The sequence below is a fragment of the Populus alba genome, chromosome 4, assembly GCF_005239225.2.
Source record: "Populus alba chromosome 4, ASM523922v2, whole genome shotgun sequence".
NCBI lineage: Eukaryota > Viridiplantae > Streptophyta > Magnoliopsida > Malpighiales > Salicaceae > Populus > Populus alba.
In genome coordinates this window covers 16,921,841-16,939,099 of record NC_133287.1, presented here as the reverse complement: position 1 = coordinate 16,939,099, position 17,259 = coordinate 16,921,841, and positions in this window count along the sequence as shown.

Genomic DNA, 17,259 nt, shown 5'->3' with positions numbered 1-17,259 from the left:
TTACTTGTGTATCTAGACAATTTTCACTTTATAAAAGCAATATCTGGTCTAGTACAATACATGAAATATATCAAACTACCGATGACACTAGTATATTTAATTTGAGCAATTTATGAACCAATATTTTCTATTAATTTAAAAGAAACATCATATATAGTATTTGTTTCTTTGATATTTAAATAATTAGATTTATTTAAGATTTTCTCAATATAATGATATTGATAAAGAGCAAAAATCTCCATTGTGTTTTCTTACTTTGATACCCAAAATTGTATTTACCTCATTTAAGTCATTCATTTTAAACTTAGTTTCTTAAGACAACAGTTTCTACAAGTTTCTTAAGAATTTATGTTTTCTTTTTTATAAATGTAAACGAAGAGTTTATAAAGAAAAAAAATAGGGAGAGAAGAAGATTTTTTTTTTTTTCTAATTGATATCTTAAGATTATTTATAGACAACAAAGCCTTGAAACTTATATAGACAATGACACATGGCACTCATCACTTGACATTTGACAATATGTAAAATAAGTAATTTTTTTATTTTTAGAATTAATTAATTATGCATGATACCTCTAGCCAAGTTATTTAGAAAATTTATCTGAAGGGTTGTATTTTGAATTATACAAATATATTAATCTGAAGAGGTGTGTTTTAAATCTTACAAACACAGTAGTAGTCTAAGTGTTTCTTTCTTATAAATATTAATTTGATATTGACATAAATCAATTAGAAATTAATATTTTTTTATTCCTTATTTTTCTCTCCATAAATTCTCTATTTACACTTATTAAAAACAAAACAAAAATTAAAAAAAAAACTTATAAAAATTTTGTTTTTAAGTTTTAAGACTTTACGGTATCATAAAAATATATTATTTTAACTCTACATCAAATAAAATAAAAATAGAGGTGATTAATACTTAAAGATAATAATCTTCACACTTCTAAATCTCTTTACAATAACCACTAACTTCACAAATAGTATTTCAACCTCAAGTTTTTTAATTGGAGTGATAATAATTTATTTATTTGTTCGAGTACAAAACGAGCAATTAATTTATCTTGGAGCTGTATTGAGGGGGAGTGGAAAGAATATTTGAAAATATGATTGTGGTTATTTTTCAAATTATTTTTTATTTAGAAATGTATAAAAATAATGTTTTTTTTTTTTTTAAAAAATTATTTTTGATATCAGCACATCAAAATAATCTACAAATACAAAAAAAAAATTAATTTCAAGCAAAGAAAAAAATAAAAAAAATTAATTAAAAAAAAAAACTTTTAAAACACAAAAACAAATAAAAAAGATTAATTGGTTGTGCGGCAGATCACATCCTAGTTTATCTCTATCTGCTTACTTTGCTTTCAATTATGTCATACTCTCGTCCACATAAACAACTTGAACTCCTTTCAATTAACCTTTAAAATTTTCTTTTGTATAATTTTTTCATAACATTTTGGAGCAGCAATCCAAGATCTTGATTGAATACTAGCATCCTCGACGTGGATTCTTAACCATGAAAATGTATCAATCTTCAATCGACCGACGTTAAGTACTACACAGTTAAACTTAATTAGACATTCATATGGTTGCTTCAATAGTGAGGATGTCATTTTTTGTTGTATGTAAATATACATTTTTTCTTCAATTGTGTAGCAAAAGGAAAAGGGAAAAGAAAAAGAAAAAGAAAGTATGCATAGACAATAGATATATATATCTTAGAATTTTATTGAATAATTTAATTTTTTGAGTTGAAATGATTATTAATTTGATATGATATTAAAGTCTTATTAATTAAGTAATTATGAATTTAACTTTTATCACTTTTATTTAATTATTAACATAAGATAATAAATACAGTTTTGAAACTCAAATAAATTTTATTTAAAAAAATATCTTTAATTTTAGAATTGCAATAATTTTTCAACTGTTCTACCTAGTGCTTTAGGTTTTGTTCACGATAACAAGTGGGGTGCTGTTCGTGACAGTTTTATCGTCTTGCCTGCTAGCATGGTCTGTTGATCTCGAGAGCTTCGCACATTGTTTTTCACATGGTGACAAGAAAGGATCGCTAGCATTACCAAAAAGCAAGAGACCGATGTTACTCAACATCTATAAAGGAGAAATCATGGTACACTCAGCACCTATAAAGGAGAAATCAGAGTACAGAAACATGCATGGCTAAGGAAAGAAAAAGGAAAAAGGTAAAAAGGAGAATGTTTTTCTCACCATGTTAGTTTTTCTATGCATTTCTCCTTCAGAAAGACGATGTGAGTGCTAGTTAGATTAATAATCCCGGGAAATCAATAATATAATACATGTGGTTTTAAAATTTTGTATCAACTATTTTGCATTAGCTTGATTCGAAAATGTGCTTTGAAGATTATTTAATAAGGGAGTTTAATTTTGCTTGATGTGCATGTTATTAAGTTTATTCTTTTTATTTTTTATTAACGTAGGTGTTCAGGTCAGCTTGTGTTTATCTCGACTAATTTTACAGACTCTGAAGTTAACGATTATGTAAGTCTCTAGTAGCTCTAAGGTTTACATAACTCAAATTGATGAGTTTTATAAAGTAAATCTAGAATCTAACCAGTTAAAATATATATACCTCTCAATATTAAGTTTGTTTTTCTTATTACGATGAAATATGGAAAAAAAATTATTTGAGAATTTTAGTTGTACTATTTTCATGAATCATTTCGTGAAAATGTATAAACAATGAAATAGGTATTTGAAAGTGGAGTAATGGTTATTTTTTAAACACATGTATCAAAACAATTTAAAAATACTAAAAAAATTAATTTAAAATAAAAAATAAAAAATTATTTTTAAAATATAAAAACAATATAATTTAAAAATAATTAACACGGTGAATTTTGATTATGGGACTCGCCTTTTTTAAGCAAGACCTCCCATTGCCTTGTAATGGCATTATGGTTCTGCATGTTTCACTTTAGGCCCGTGAAGGCTGGCGGGAAACTAGGCCCTAGTTACGCCTTGACCCATATGCAGGCTCACGCGTGTCAATTAACTTTGTTCATTTGATCTGACAAGTCATGGTGATGACGTGGAGAAACGGGGTCTTTGGTTTTTCGTATAGGCAGTTGGTACCTGGGGAGTTGTGACTTGTAAAAGACTGTAGAAAAGAGAGGGAGAGTCAAGGCCACATGAAATGCCTAGTGAAAGTTTTAATAACAACTCGCTGCAAGGTCGCGTGAGTGTCACGTGTATTGTGCATTGGTTGTGTGAATGTTGTTTTCTACCGAAAATTATTATACAGACATGGTATATGGATCATATATGCATCATACATGCGCATGTCTCAGCGCGTCATTTCCTCTATTGTTTTTGGTAAGCGCGTGCACATTAAAGATCTTTGTTTTGGCATTGAAGACCATTTTTTTTCTTCTTTCTTTCCTTTTCCTTTCTGGATGTTTGCATCTGCTCTGCAATTTTTCATATCAGCACCCTGAACATATCTTGCCTTTTGATTTGGTCCTTGATCTTTTAGTTATTATTTGAATTAATTTATGAAATTAGAATTTTGTTTCAATTGCATCCTTAATCAATTTCTTGCTTTGTCAAATTTGCTTCATATTCTTTTACTTGCTATTTATATAATTTGAGATAATTTTTATTTTTTTATGATTTCATCCTCCATTTTTTTCCTATTAGATTTCATCTTTATTTTTTTTATTATTATTTTTTTTCTTTGTAAAATTTTTTAGACTAATATTTTTTTTCTACATTTAATTAATTTAAATATAAACTTCTTGATTAAGCCTGTGTCTAGAACTTCACGGATAGCAAGTTTTGGAAATTAACCTAATTTTAGAATATTCACCTGAGATTAATTTGGTGTTTTATCATTTTTCTTAACTCGATATTTTTTAATTTTATCCTTCAACATTTATTTAATTAAAGATTGGGCTATGTTTTTATTTTATTTTTGCTTTTTGTGTCCTTTGTTTTATCCTTTGGTTTTTTATATTTAATTGAGTTATGTTGTGTCTTTTTATTTGTTTTTCTTTGTTAAATTTATTTTTTTTAAAAAAAATTTGATTCTATAATTAAATAGAATTGATTGAATATAGGTGGATGCTCACTTCCTTTCATTTTGTTCAGTTTTATCTTCTGGGGCGTTGCTCTTACAACCCATGTGGTTTTTTTCGATATCGTTGTATAATTTTTTGCAAAGAGGTTTGAATCATCTCAACAAACTCTTCTAGTGGTAGGCGACGTCAACAGTGGAGTGACAATGAGTTTTCAACAATCTTTTCTTTTTTCTTTTTCTTGATATAATATCGATGACTTATTTGTTTTAGTTAATTATAGCAAGATGTTTTTTATATGGTTCGTTTGTTATCATTGCCTATGATTTAAATCAAATTATTATATTACATGATTTTATTAGATCTAATCAAGTTAATGACCCAAACATCAAGTTTTTCTTGCTTCTTTAAAAATACTATCGCCACCAAGGCATCCATTTTGTACATTAAAAAAAATTGGACCGGCTAGCAGGTATGATGCGGGTCATCGATCTAATATTGACAAAAACTAAAAAAGGAGGGGATTTTATTGTACCCCTCCTCACAAAAAAAAAAAAAAAACTATTCATTAGAATAATGTTTTTTTTTTTAATTTTAATTTTATATTTCAATATTATATTTATTGAGGACTGAGATTCATATTTATTTTTAATTTATTTTTTATAAGGTTATCCCAGTTTCATGACCTAGATCACGGGTTTGATGAGTTAACTCGATTGACTTGAGTTTTTTTCTCCTTTACTAATTGACTTTTTTTATTTTTCAACTACATCCTTCAATATTTTATTGATTGAGAATGATAATTTATGATTTGATTCGGATTGTTTTCTATGAGATTATCTTTATCTCATAAATTAGGTCACAAGTTCGACGAGTTAACTCAAATTGACTCGAGTTATTTTTTAATTGAATATTTTTTTTAATTTTACATTTTAACACTGAGTTGATTTGAAATTAGGTTTGAAAGTTTGTTTTAATTTTCTTTCTATTAGGTCACCCGGTCTTATGACTTAGTTCACGAGTTTATAGATTGACTTAGGTCATTGTTTTTTCAATTTTATCATTCAATGTTGGATTTATTGAAAATTAAGCTTTATATTTTTTTTATTTTTTTTTTATAAGGTTATCATGGTTTCATAACCCGACATGTGAATTGAAAAGTCAACATGGGTTGACCCGAATCAATTTAATATATTGTTGTCTCAATATTTATAAAAAGATCTCATATTAAATATTTATTTTGAGTCAAATTATATTTTTATTGGTTATCTAGGTTAATTTTAGATCCGCTAAATCGATCAGCTCATATCAAATCAATCCTCATACAATTTAATTTTTTTATATAACATTCAAAACACCTAAATATTTTACATAGCGTTAAAATTTTTTTATCTAACCAGCAGCGTCGTGCAAATAATAATCTAGTAAACTTTACTGGATAATGTATACATTTCACATGATTTTGTATATTTATTTATTTTTATTGATTTAGTTACGAATGATGTTTTGTGCGAGAATGTTTATTAAAAGAGAGATTATTTTATGACCTCGTTTATCATATCACTTATAAATCAGTTTAATAAACACAAAAAAATCTATAGATAAAACACAACGTCACGTTTAACAATGTGTATGTTTGATAAAATGTTTTTTTTTATATATCTTTTTATTCATAGATTTAGTTTATGGATAATATAGTTAATTAAATCAATTTGACACCAAATTAAGTCATTATCATTTGGTACATGATATCTTTATGGACACTTCCTAATTCACCCTACCCTTTCCAGTAACATAGCAATTAAAGGGAAACCTCTCAATCTAGCCTTGTAATATATTATAATTTAAAATATTTTATATTATTACTGATAAAGTTATCAACAGAAACACTTTCATTGGTATATTTTAGAGAATAAATATCATTGTTACTGTTAATTCTCCGATAAAATTACAGATAATATTATGTCATTAATATGTTATATTTACCAACGGATATACTAACAGACAATTAAAAACACCAACGGAATTGCATATAATATTCCGTTAGTTATAAGGCAAACTTCTCGAGAAAAATACCGATATAATGAAATGAGTAAATTATTTTTACTTGCTTTGTCCGCCTGTAAATCCATCGGTAAATTTATTACCGATAGACTCACTCATAGGCTAGAAATTACTGACAAGAGTTTTTTTGATTGGCTGTTTATATCCATTAGCCTATCAATAAAATACTTACCAATAAAATATAAGTGTAAATACCAATAAAAATTTCCATCAATAAAACTATTAAATCTATAGTTTTAGTACTCCATTATCAATTGATTTTTTTTTTCATTAGTTTTACTATAAAAGTATTCAGATATTTGACAATGTCACTTTCATCTATTCAATATTAATAATGATTAAAATATTCGATCCAAATTACATGTGATCCTCAAGCTATTCCGTAAATAAACCTAAATCTATTATAAATGATAATTTTAATATGAAATCAATGATTTTTTTTTTCATTTCTCCTTATATATAAATAGTTCATATCCTTGGACCTTGTCTAAGAGCTTAAGATATTAGGTTGAGATGATTATATGACATGATATCAAAGTTTTGATGACTAAGTGGTCACGAGTTAGAATCTCACCATCTCTATTTATTTGATAAAAATTAAGCACAAGATAATATGGGCATGTACAAGTTTCAAACTCAAAGGGTTTTCACTTAAAAGGGTGTATTAGATAATAATTCATATCCTGGGACCTTACTTAAAAGCTTAAGTTATTGAGTTGAGATTGTTCTTTGACATAAACTACTAAATGAGAGCAAAATGTATTATGATTTGATGTTCAAATTAATTCATATATGATAATTTTAAGACATAAAAAAGTTTTACAAACAGAAAATATAACATCAATGTGGTTCTAACATACATTTGGAATTTTTTTTTTGGGTGGTGCATGAATTCATGAAATATATCACTATCCCCAATTTATAGATGTACACTAGCCTCTGAGCCTACATTTAACTATGGAGTTGGATTATTTTTTTAATAAAAAATAATATTTAAGTACTAAAAACGATTAAAAAATATATAAAGAACCGTTCATTATGAATATGTAAAAACACTAATTAAGATTAAGCTAAAATGAAACATTCTGTCAAACCCTCGATTTAGATTATGTGATTAGGAATAATCTGATTAAAAAAAAAATTATAAAGTCTTTTAAAAAAATATGTTAACTTTTTTAAACTCATGACCCAAGCATTAAACTTGAAAGCACTCAATTTAGAAAAATCATGAAGTTCAATTCTTAGAAAATCAAATATTAAAGGATGAAATTGAGAAAAAAAATTTTCTAATCATACAATTTTTTTTAAAAAATAGTAATTCAAAAAATAAGGATCAAAATCACTATCACAACCATTCCTATTATCATTATGACAATTATTATTATTATTATTATTATTATTATTATTATTATCACTACCACAATTATTGATAACATTATCATTATTTATAATAATAGCAACATTCCCATTAATATTATTATTATTTTAGCAACCATTACTACAATCATCACCACTATTATTATTGCTATTGCTATTGCTATTGCTATTACTATTGTTATTATCACTATTATTACAACAACTATTATCATTATTTTTACTATTCTTCTTCTTCTCTCCTATATTATTATTATTATTAGCAACAATATTGTAACTACCATAATCAATACAACAATTACTACTAATAATATTATCATCATCATCGTCATTACTAATTTAATTATTGTTGTTGTTGTTGTTGTTGTTGTTGTTGTTATCATCATCAATAATATTATTATTTTCATTTTTATTCTTATAAGCATCATCATCATCACGATGTTGTTATTATTATCATCATCATCACAATTATTATTATTTTTATTAGCATCATCATCATTATTAATATAACCATGACCATTACTGCAATTATTATTGTTACTACTACTACTACTAAGAGATAAGTAAGAGAGAGAAATGAAGGATGAAAAAGAAGAAATGGTCATCGGTGATACACCCCCATATTTGAAGTGCACACGTTGCCTTTAATGGAAGAGGAGACTGATAAAAATCAACTAAGATGGCAAAAGAGATTTTTTGATTGCCAGAAGCCTACCATGTATAAAAAATAAATAAAAAACCTAAATACCCCTACTCGAAGACCACTATTTTTTTTTTTTTTTTTTTTTGTACTTTTGGAGGTATTTTATTGTTCACAAAACATTAATAAGATACAAATACCTCCAAATAAATTAGTAATGACTAATTCACTTGTAAAAATACTAAAATAGCCATAGTCTAAAAGCATGTAATTTTTTTATAGAAATAACAAAATAGTCATTACACTTACACCATAGCAGTGAATATTAAAATATAGAAAGGGCTAAATTAAATCCCCTTATATTTTAGTTGTTTGTTAATATAGCCTAATTAATTGACGCTACTGTTTATTATTTTATTTGAAATATATATATATATATATATATATATATATATATATATATATATATATATATATATATATATGTAATCCTCAATGAGCTTTCAAATAAAATAAAATATATAAAACCAAAAATAGCTTGAGTGGATGAAAGCGCCTAGCTAATTATGAGCTCTGAAAACGATAGGAGTTGGCGTCCTTAACTTGCCTAGGCAGCTAGTTAGATAAAAAAAGGAGCTCAAGAACATGGAGATTAACACATGGAAAATGATTGATGGATCGGGTTAAACTATATCGTCAAGAAATTAAGAACCGTTGGATAGATGCCAATCCCAGATAAGAACAGTGACATGGAATTACAGCATGCCAGACAGATATTATGGTCGCAGATTTCCACTAACAAAGCTCTGAGATTTTGCATGTTTGGGTGTCTAATATGTTAAGCAATCGTTATCACAGCTTAATTATTAGTCAGTGTAATGACAGGTAACAAACAAATCTTTCAATGAAATGACACTGGGTTGTGTTCTTGGGCTGATTGTCTCCGCATTAGAGCTGTCTGTCTGCTATCATTTCTCTAAAGTAACATCACACACTGTGCCATTACATGTCATTTGAATCGTCAAACCTTAATTAGCATGTTTTTAGGTGTATCTTATTTGACATTAACACTTCATGTTGCTTTTTAATCATTTTTTGTTCTTTTTTGGTCAATATATTAGCAGTCCAAATCAAACTTGAAGCTCAATATTGGAAGGTAAGGGGTTACGAGAAATGATTTGGCTAGGTGGGAACAAGTCCAGAGAGGATGAAGGCAACTCCCATTATTACCTACCGGGCCCCTTCACCCCTCTCTCCATATTTCTCCTTCTTCTGCTTTATTATTAGCAAGTCTCTCTCTCTCTCTCTCTCTCTCTCTCTCTATTCTCCTCGTTGCTTACACTTACACATGACCTTGTACCACACAACTAAAGGCAAATGGGACCCTATCGTCGTTCTCGTTCTCATTTCTTCTATCACTTTCGACCTAATCTACATCGATAGAAAACTACCCTTTTGTTGCCAATTGTTTTTCTCACCTTAATCAAGTTCATTCTACTTTACGTTTGAGGTTTGGGATTGACTTATGGAGCCACAAATACAGTGTATTTTATCCATAAATGCCAGCTTTTTCCTTCAGGGCGCACCATAGATTTGCATGATCACATAAATACTCCGGATGATCTGCAGTATCGATTCAATTAAAGGGTTTCTTGCTGATTTATGGAACGATAATTGGCTAGAGGAGGTGGGATCTTGTTATTTCTAGCAAATTCCACAGCCTGCAACTTGAAAATGGAAAATAATTTATCTTGTCTCTCAACAGGCTGAACTTATTGTAATAATTGATGAAATACGTACGCGATTGTACATATCTGACTTAATTTATCAAGAATCATCGGATTCTACACATGATTGCTCGCATAACACTATTTATAGTACCATTGATCATTGCTTTCATTTGTGTCTTGCCTGGGCAAGGGAGTTGTTGACGACGCAAAATCATTTTTCTTGGAATAAAGAAGATTTCAACTTTCTATTTCTTCTATTAAATGAATATATTTTAAACTTAAAATTTGAATAAACCTATCATTATATAATATTCCATCCTCGAACTTATCTGCTTGTGGGTATATATTTTCATTCATTATATATCTAAATTCTAAATAAAATTCAATCCTACGCTGATTAGAAAAGAAAACCCGCTTGCTATCTTAATTAAAAGTTGAAAAGTTGAACCATGGAGTATTATATATAGGTATCTGAGCTTTGAATAAGGTAACAGGTATCCCTTTTCTTACATGAACATTTTTTATCGGCTGATTGAAAAATACAAGCACCACTACGCATCGACATTCAGTAATAATATTGAAGGTCCTCCTATCCTATCTTTGATGGATAATGGAAACAATAATGGAGGGGAGAGATAAATATATAGTGGGATGAGTAAGGAGGCATGGAGGCAATGACAGATTGCAGTCGATCCGATGTACAGGGAATCCTAGTTCTTGCAGGCCCTCTCTTCTCTATTATAAGATCTCGAGCGTGCTTGTGTGCATGTGCGTGAGAGAGAGATAGAGGGAAAGACGTACGCCTAGAGAGAGCATTCAAGTTGGGGTCTTTGGAGACTGTTCTGTCTTTTGCTTCACTAATTCACATGCGCCTATAATTTCCAATCATATACTGATGAAAACCATGGGCTTCTTGATAATCTTCAATGCACCAGTGTGCTCTATGTTTTTTTTTTTTATTATGTTTATTTTCTTCGCCTTTGAAGCCAGAGAATATGGGAGTTGTGATTCCATGAAAATCTAACTCGAGATGCATATGTATGGTGGTTCAAAAAAATGGAGATGCAAGGGCTTACACAAGTACCCTGAAGAACAAAAACAAGGAACATTTAGTCGATTTGTTACAGATCCTCCTGTTTAGGGTAGAATCTAGTGTAGAATTATAAAGATACTCATTTCAGTTATGATTACATTAATTACTGTCTGATGATAACTAGAAACATTTTTGTATTACCATATATAAGAAAGACTCGAATTCAAATTCTATTGGAAACATGGAAACATAAGTTAAGTTGCATCTTGGCAACCTGTAACATGCTCAACTATGTGTGCACTTCATGAGATAAGCAAGTGCTAAGCGAGAGAGATGACGCATTACAGCATTTCTTCTTTACCTCTTGGCATCAAGATAGCTGCAAGTCCAAAACTAACGATATGCTTCATGTTTACATCATTTCTTGTACTCTATAAAAGAGAATGGAACTCGAAACTTTCTTGGAAAACCAATCTTTCTCCACGACGTCATGGGGGGTTCAATCTTCCTTCTAAATAAAGCAATATATTGACACACTACACTATTAAATAGTTTTACTGATGGATTTATTCCGTCGATATAAGACATGCAATTCATCGATAAAATATTTATCGACGAAATCCGTCCATCGGAATATTGATCATCGATAATTCCCTATTCCATTGCTAATGCTGTTGGCAATAAAAAAAAAAAACCAATACCGACGGTCTTACAGACGGCGAAGCGCGCCAATTTTTTTTTTCCCTCGAGAACTTTACCGACGGAATTATTCCGTCTGTATTTTCAACAATAATCACTGACGAAATGGTTGTCGGTAATTGTGGCATGGGCAGTAAATATTTCAGAAATCTCTGTTAAATACCAACGGATATATTCCATTGGGAATTGCACTGATAAACACCGACAAATGTATTCAATCGGTGATTATGGCATGGGTGGTAATTTTTTTCCAACTCTCGGTAAAATACCAACGGCCTGGTTTCGTTTGTAAGGCCATCAGTATTGATTTAAAATATTTTTTAAAAATTATTTATTAATAGTAAAAAAAAACTAATTAACCAAATAAAATTGTATTAAACATTGAAAATATAAAAATAATGTTAAATAATATTCCAAATATTCATTAGTAATTTAATGTGTTTCAAAAACAAAATTAAACTAGAATAGAAGGAGAAGGAGGAGGAGGAGGGTGGTTGTTTCCGGAACTGTACGATCGAAAAAGGGCTACACATGCATCATCACACATCCTTGATCTAATCTCCATGACTATTTGACGGAGTTGATCTTAATTCGTCGAGAGTCGTTTATATTGTTGTTTCATGGCCATGAACTCCTCAGACTAGGTGCTCGATATTGATGGAGAGCTCCCAACGGTTGAGATAATATGGGCCGACCATAAGTTTTCGGCCGCAGTGTTGGAGAGCTTTAAGACCTAATTTTTATCGGATTCACCAGACGATCCTACCTCAATCCACAAATTCGAATGGGTGAAAGGATTGTCCCCATATTTCTCCCTTAACCGGCTATTATAGGTCTCTTGAAAATTTAAAAAAAAAACATCATATTCAATTCAAGAAAATAATAACTTATGAAATAAAATAATTGAACAAACGCACCACGAAGTGTTGAGCACGGGTGTCCACGAACTGTTGCACCCCTTTTTAGCGATCTTGACTCCACACATGCGTCTCTACAAATAGCTCAATTGAGCTCGGCTCACGTCCAAGAAATATAGCTTGTAAGGAAAAAAAAGGTTGTAAGTTAAATATATTTATAAGTAACACCAAATTAATTAACGATATATTCATTTAAATTAATTTTACCATCCGCTTCGCATGTACACTGAACAGGACGGAGCCATCGGTGTGCGTGGTCACCGAACTATGAATTAGTTGGTTCCGGTTGTCGGTATCGGACTGTGAGCTTTATGTGAACCGCTCAAATGTCATATGCTCAATATATTGCATCCATATATCCCCTGAGATGAATGACAATTTGAATTCTCGCCGAACCGTCATCTCATTTCATCCTTCAAGACTGTTATCTCTCGCATATTTTTTTTATGTGTCATATAAAAAATCACGCAATCTACTACCATAGTAACAAATTATAATTTAGAACATAAAATTATATATAAAAAAATTATATTATTGTCGATCTTCATTCTAAATAAAGCAATATATTGACAAAAGAACTCGTGTACGTGCACAAGTCCTCCAAATTTTCATTTTAAGAAATGTTTTTCCCATTTTTTCCTACATTAATTAAATCAACAGCATGGTAATAGAATAATAAATTTATTATACATAATAGCCACTTACACTTACCTGCATGATACGGCTCACAATAATAAAATTTTCGTGCGCATTAATGGCAAACATGGCAATATATGTGACAACAACAAGTACAAGCAGTAATTAATCTCTAATCAAATCTTCCTTGGCCAGAGATACTCGAGGATGTTGGAATATTCATGGTTTTATGGTTTGGATCTTGATTAGCTCCTATAATTTCGGCAGCAGTACTGTATTTTTTTAATATTTTTAAAATTATTTTGATATGATGATATTAAAAATATTTTAATAATTTTTTAAATAAAAAATACTTTAAATTATTATTATCACAATTTTAAATATACCAAAAAAAAAATTCTAACTAATAATTTACTTAGAAGTGACGTGGTTAATTTGGAAAATTCTATTTTGAATATAGTTTGATTTCCTATTGTTGTGTAAAAAAATTATTTTAATTTAAAATTTAAAATTGTTAGATAAAAAAGAAAAAAATATTTTAACATTAATCTTTAGAAATATCTTTAAAGTAATTTATTTTACTTTTATCTCTAAAGGCATAACTGTATTTTGTTGGATAATTCCAAATATTGTTTTAACACAACTCTCTAGCTAATATATACACTTTTATTTACTTTGGATTTAAAAATTTTCAGAGGTTCAACGTTATTTCTAGCTTAACTTCATTATTTTAATAAGAAATAATGAATAGCATATTAAAAAATCATATCAATTTAAAATATTAAATTATTAGATTACCATATATATATTTATAATTATCATACTAATTATAGCAGAGTTATATCTATCTGATTGTTACAAGATCACCGGTTTGGTAAATAAAAAACCCTTCAAGCTTGTCATCAACAATTAAATAAAAAATTTTCCTAAAAATCTTCCTAGTATTGATGGATTTTTTTAAAAATTAAATGTATGGTAAAGGATCTTTCTTTAGCTCGTACATTAATCGATCGAGTTTAATTACAATATATTCCATCTGTTTGATGAGTTCCCAACACCAATTATCATTGATTGAATCATTTTGTTCTCTTCCATCACATTTCTCTGTAAATTAGTTCTTTGCTTGCACGTCATGGACCCTATGGCACATGGTGTTCACCAAAATCTTCACTGACCTTTCATATTTTCCTTCTATTTAATAGGCTCCGTAGTATTGCTGTTGTCATGATCAGTACTTGATACCTTCTTTGGCTAATAGCTCAAAAAAAAAAAAAAAAAAAATTATCACAGTCGGAACATCACAACAAAAATTAAATAAATAAATAAGAAGTTGTTATTTAATTTATGGTAATAAAAAACTCTAATTGGTTTTTATAATTTTTTTTATAAATTTTCAGATAAAAAACTGATTATACTGAAGAAAAAATTCATCATCCTAAAATATTTTTTTTAAGATAAGTTGTTTTTAATTTTTAAACTTGTAATTAATGATATATTTATTGAGCCTTTCTAATTATTTGTCTAAAATCAACATGAATTTTTTTAAAAAGTGATTTGAGATTAGAGTAGAAGACTCGATGCTCACTTCTTGAAACATGGGATATTCTTGGATATTCTTTTTTATGTCTCAAATCAGAGCTAAGGTCGCTTTCAATAGACTTTTAAGGTTATGTTAACCCAATCCAAATTAATTAATGATAGGTTACAAAATAAAAATCTAAAACTAAAAAAAAAAACTAGCATGTATTATCATCAAATAAAAGAATCACTAATAAAAAATATAAATAATAAAAAGATATAAAATATAAGAATATACTCTTTTTTTTACAAAAATATTATTATCTCGAAGATCACTTCATAGTGAAATAATGAATTATTGTTATATTGAAAAAAATAAGTTGAAAGGATATGATAATACATTCATCAACTCATTTATTTGGATTAATTTTTTAAAAAACATTTTTATTTTTTTAATGAATTAGAAACAGACAATTACATACCAACAAAAAAAAAAACTCTTTTTTTTTAACAAAAAACTTTCCTACCATTTTTTTTTTAAATGAATCAAACATAAATAAAAAGAGCACGTTCACAATTAATAAGTATCCTCGCAGACCTCAGCATCCCCCCATTCGTACATATGACAATTAATTAGTAGTTTCAACCATGGTTTTAGAGAGGGCAGTGAGAGGATAAATGGAAAAGATGACGATTAAAGGACGGAGGTGATGAAGAAATTGAGAGGCTTGTAGCGTGTTTGATCAAGACAAAGTTTTTGGGCAGAGAGAGAGGTGGACGAAGATGGATAAGATTTCTTGTTCTCTCTTGTGAAAATTCTCTCGGGTGAAATTTATATTATAATACAAGACTTTTTTTCTAAAAATTAATCGACTTGGTATTTATAAAAAATAATCAAGTAGGGATGTTTTGAAGGATAACCGACTCAAGATTTTTTTCTAAAAACTAATCGACTTGGGATCTATGAAAAATGATCAACTAGGGATGTGTTGAAAGATGACCGACTCAAGATCTTTTTAAAAAATAATGGACTTGGGATCTTTCAAAAATTAATCGGCTTGAGATCTTTTGAGAAATGAGAAATCAACTTGGAATCTTTTGAGAAATGATCAAACAGGGATCTTTTAAAAATGATCAACTTTGGATCTTTTGAAATATGATCGACTTGTATTTTTTCTCAAAATGGTTAACTTGATATTTTTGAAAAAGAAGGGATTGACTTGGGATCCATGTAAATAACTTGAAAGTATCAATTTGTGACCTATGCAAATGATATAATCAATTTGGGATTAATAGAATAAGCATGAAAATATTACCTTGGGATCTGTTTAAATAAAATGATCAATAGGGATCCATAAAAAAAAAAAAAAAGGATTAACTTGGGATCCATGAAGACGACATGATCACCTGGGGATATGTTATATAAAAATAAAGGGATAAACTTGAAATCCATGTTAACGAAGAGATCAACTTTGGAGACACACAAATGAAAAAACTAACTTGGAATCTATATGAAAGAAAATGAAAGGATTAATATGGGAACCATGTAGATGACAAGATTAACTTGAAATCTATATTAATGAAAATTATAGGATCAACTTGAGATCTATGTAAGTAGAGTATCGATAAACATCTTGATTTGTAGGGTTTTAAACTTTTTTATTATGGATTTGGATTTAAAGGAATTTTGCAGGATCTTTTTTAGACTTGAATTCAATGGAGTTTTGTTACACTTTGATGGAGATTTTAACCTATAAAATATTCTTGCAAATTGTATAATGCTAGGTATCATGGGTCAGATGGCATCAGTATATACTTTTCTGGTTTGAAATATAGGTTCCTTTTTATTTTATAATTTATTTTCCTTGTTGATAGTGGGATTTGCTATTTCTGATATGGCCTTTCTTAGTCTCTTGATTTATTGATCTACTTAAGTTTTTTCATACTGATCATATGCATTACTACCTATATGCTGTGTAGCCTACACCTAGTACAATAGATAATGCCCTTTTATGTTTACTACATAAGTTTTGTTCGGTTGAACATTAAAAGTGGCAGACTATATTTCAGCTATAATATTTCCTTTTAGTTGGTTGTGCCTCCAAATGTGATATTCATTCATCAACTTTTAAAATAATCAAATTAAATCATCTTATGTCATGTCTTGGATTCTTTTAAATGGAGTTTTTCTCTATTAATCCAGATGTATTTAACCTCCTAACAAGCACTCATGATCAACACAATTATTGGGTGTTTTTTTTTTTTTTTACTATTCATAACTTGTGACCATCATCATCAGACTATTGTTATTGCAATGGATTTCTCTTAACTAAATTACCCTAGTTTATCTAGATGTATTTATCTTTCCAATAGTCATGAAAAGACCTGTAAATATCATCATTAGATATTTCTTCTATTGCTCATAGTTTATGATAAGGGTCTTTATGCTATTGCATTACAAAAGACTTTTTCAAATTGAATTGCCTCTTTTTGGTTTTACCACACACTCATTATCACTTATCAAGGACTTCCCTATTTAATTAGATCGTTCACCTTTTAGGAGACTCACATATTTTATCATCATTTTATTT